The sequence below is a fragment of the Podarcis muralis genome, chromosome 10 (assembly GCF_964188315.1).
Source record: "Podarcis muralis chromosome 10, rPodMur119.hap1.1, whole genome shotgun sequence".
Lineage (NCBI taxonomy): Eukaryota > Metazoa > Chordata > Lepidosauria > Squamata > Lacertidae > Podarcis > Podarcis muralis.
Genome location: NC_135664.1, coordinates 23,836,296 through 23,840,321, shown reverse-complemented (window position 1 = coordinate 23,840,321; position 4,026 = coordinate 23,836,296). Strand labels below are relative to the sequence as shown.

At 40.3% G+C, this 4,026-nt stretch overlaps 1 long non-coding RNA gene across 1 annotated transcript in view; it reads left to right on the top strand.

Moving 5' to 3' along the window:
• The first annotated feature begins 222 nt into the window (after window positions 1-222).
• The window catches only part of LOC114605504 (uncharacterized), a 47,871-nt gene continuing 44,067 nt past the window's right edge, over window positions 223-4,026 (top strand). Inside the window, exons 1-2 of the long non-coding RNA XR_003708586.2 lie at window positions 223-701; window positions 3,062-3,152. This is a non-coding gene — a long non-coding RNA (uncharacterized LOC114605504). The remainder of the gene's footprint in view (window positions 702-3,061; window positions 3,153-4,026) is intronic.

The window sequence follows — 4,026 nt, the reverse complement described above, 5'->3', positions numbered from 1 at the left end:
AACCCCCTGCATTGCAGGAATTTGCAGGATCAAACCTGCAACCTTGGCGTTACCAGCACCATGTTCTAACCAACTGAGCTATCCAGTAAGATACACGAAGGGAAATGATCTTCCCTCTTAAGCTCAGATTCAGTTTTCTTCTTTCTTTGGACCAAAAGAAGAAAGAAAGAGCTGAACAACGTAACACTGTTGTCAACAACGTTCTCTCTCTCTCCCCCCCCCCCCCCAGCTGTCCAAGGCTGCCTTTACATCTTTTTAGTTAGCAATGAAAAATAATAAAATCTGATAATACACAAATGGGGGGAGGGAACCGTTTAGGAAATGATCCAGCCAATTTTGAGTCCCACCAATTTGACTAGGAGAGTTAAGCACGTGCTTAAACTTGTCTCCTTGAAGTGAATGGGATTTGGGAAGCAACCCAAACCCAAGGGCAGTTGGGACAAGTGGAGTTTGGACTAGGCAGTGTCTCTGGCTGAACCAGGGCCTACCCAAGACATTTTGGTTACCCAAGATTTACCACTAAATGGTGCATCCTCCCCATCAGGAACAAGGGACAGCAACAGGAACAAGAGGGGAGGAATAATGATCTATATCAGGATCTGCTGCCCCGTGGAGCCTGCCTCCTGAGGTTGTTGCTGCACCCTACCTCATGGGTGGCCCAGCCTGGCCTTTATTCCACCTGAGCTGGAGATACTCTGGGGGTAAGATCTCCATCCTGGCTTAGTTGGGGCTGTGACGTTAACCTATGAGAGTGCTGGAGGAGAAATAGTTAAACAGCTTAACCTATCAGAACCCAGGGGGGTGGAGTCAGAGGGACTATAAAACCAGCTCTGGGAGGGGCAAAGGGGGGAGTTCGTTGGGAGTTGGGTGGTTGGTTGGAGTGGGAGTGAACTGGGATAGAGTTTGTGGGTAGGTTGAGTTAGTGTAGCAAAATAAGCTGAGTCAGGAATAGTTAGGGGCTAGGAAGACAAGTAAATATCTGAGAGGCGGTTTAGTGAGTGAGAGCAGGTAGCGGAAGTTATAGGTCTGGATAGGCACCCCATGATTGTAATTGACCGATACCGTTTATGAAACCACACGCTTGTTAAATTGCAATAAATAAACAGAAGTTTATGTTCCAATTTAACCCTGACTGGGCTCAGTATTGTACCAGGTAGGGCCTGGGTGGTGGCAGCGAGACATAAAGTGGTGGCACAGGGATCAATAGATGGTGAAACGTCCAGGGATCCTGTGTGATCGCCATAGGGGCTCACTTGGCAGAGCCAAAGGCAGGGTAAGTCTTGAAAAGGAAACGTTATTGGCCAGTGCCCTGGGTGTGGTGCCGACAGATCAGGGAGAGCTAACCCTATTCCAAACTCTTCAGCTTGCCCATGTGACCTGGTGCAAATCAGTGAATTTACACTGGCAAAAAGGGTGGTGTAAAGGCTTGTTTTCTGTCTCCTGGGTTCGAGCCAGCTCAACTGGCAGCAGTACCGCTCCTGAATGGAGTTTGGAGGGTAAGTTACACCAGCATAATTTACTCCATAGTTTGGATTGCTTTGTTAAATGTGTTTTAAAAGGTAAAGGTAAAGGGACCCCTGACCATTCGGTCCAGTCGTGGCCGACTCTGGGGTTGCGGCGCTCATCTTGCTTTATTGGCCAAGGGAGCCGGCGTACAGCTTCCGGGTCATGTGGCCAGCATGACTAAGCCGCTTCTGGCGAACCAGAGCAGCGCACGGAAATGCCGTATACCTTCCCACCACAGTGGTACCTATTTATCTACTTGCACTTTGATGTGCTTTCGAGCTGCTAGGTTGGCAGGAGCAGGGACCGAGCAGCGGGAGCTCACCCCGTCGCGGGGATTCGAACCGCTGACCTTCTGATCAGCAAGTCCTAGGCTCTGTGGTTTAACCCACCCGCTTTGGCCAAATTATGTGCTTGGTTTTAAAGGATAATTGGAAGCTTCTGTTTCCCCCATCACAATCCGTATAATAATAATAATAATAATAATAATAATAATAATAATAATAATAATAATAATAATAATTTAATATTTATACCCTGCCCATCTAGCTGGGTTTCCCCAGCCACTCTGGGGACTGACGGTCTCTTTTTATTACAATATTAGTTCTTAGCCCTAGTTCAGAGATCTTAATTAATATTAGTTAATATTAGTACTTAACCTCATAAACAAAATGGATACTATTCTTACAGAGGCACCAAAAATAAATGAGAGATGAATACAGAATATATATATATATATATATATATATATATATATATGGCAGATCACAGCTAATAAATCCATCTTGAATGCAAATGCATTAATCGGAATATGTGAGGCAAAATAATAAAATGCCAAGGCATAGCTCCTTTATCATACAAGGTTTTAACAACCATTGTGATTTCCTTGATTCAGCAAGAAGATTATTTAAATGTGTGGGAAAATGCATATTCCCTAAGAATATGAAAAAGGGGCTTACTTTCCCCTGGAAGTACAATAAGGTGTATTGAGTAAATAATTGTATTTAATCTTTGTTTTCAGTCGTTTTCCTCTGTAAAGGTTATGAAAGGCTGCATTCATGATAATTCAGATGATGCCTGTGGATTTATACCCAGCCGTGCATACTTAATATCAGTAAACATACTAATTGGTCACTGCATGAAAATATGAGCAATTAGACACCTTTTACATTACTGATGCTTTGAGTAATATAAAATGACCAGATGATCTGTTCTCTCCTGATGTTATTAGATAAAGTTAGACTTTTTTATCACCGTTGTAGCAGATTAAAAATGCACAAGACAAGAAAGACATTGACTGGAACTAATGCACTTTGGTCTGACAAAATAACTAGCCTTTTTAGTTCCAATTAGCCCTCAGTTATCACGTACTAGCAACGATATCAAAAATTCAGCACCACTGGATTGTCTTTATAGCTGTCTAATTCAGTCAGTCTTCATTTTTTTGCTATTTAAAAAGTTTCAGGCATTACAGAGTTAACTATTCTCTTGAAATTACCCCTCTTTAAGAAGAAAAATCATATTACTTTCTTAATCTTTCTAATTCTTCTCTCCTAAGATCATCTTGGATTTGTTCCTTTAACACCGACTCTTAGTGCAGTCCTGATTTTCTGTATTAATGAATTGAGAAGATGACATCAGGCTCTTAGGTAAGTGCTGTAAGCTCAGTCCTATGAATTTGCAGCAAGGTACCAAGCATAAAGAAGAAATTATTCTTTGTCCATTTGCACATCAATGTTTCTTTGAAAGGTAATTAGCTTGATATTATGTAGGTAGCACACAAAAGATCTTGTAGTAGTTTGTGATCTGTCTTTTGATCATCACAAGAAAAATTTCTGCTGGGAAATGAAAGGCAGACATAATTCACTAAAATTACACTGGATCCTCTCTAATCAATACAGATAAATCAAGTGTTTGTTGTGAAATCGATCCTCTCTTTTATTGAAATACATTGTCTTGATTGTTTTAGGGATAATTATTTCACAGGAAATTTTTATGATGATTAGGTGCTGCAACAACAGTAAACTTCCTTGACACAGGGCCATCAAATGTCTGTGGTTAAAAGTGCATTTGTATCTTCTAGCTTGAAGCATTAGAGATATCAATACTGATTTATATGATTTCAAGGAATGTAACGGGGTGAAGCCTCTTTCTTTCTTTCTTTCTTTCTTTCTTTCTTTCTTTCTTTCTTTCTTTCTTTCTTTCTAAATGAACTGTCTCCATGTTTGTTTTGCTTTTATAAAATTGTTAGCTCTTGCCAACATAAATATTCAGTGATACAGAGTTTCCCTTTTCTGCTTTTATCACTTAGTTTGATTCCTTGACATATACCATGTTGAAAAAGTCCAGATAAAGTTTTATGCTTTTTTTTTTAAAAAAAGTGTTTAGGCTAGTCTTGGATTTCTGAAACTGGATAACTGAACGTTTTCTACACATAGAATAATGCAAGTGTAAAAAAGAAAGATTTATGCCAAACGTCAAAATCGTACCTCTTCTCTATCCATTAGTAATTTGAGATTTGTA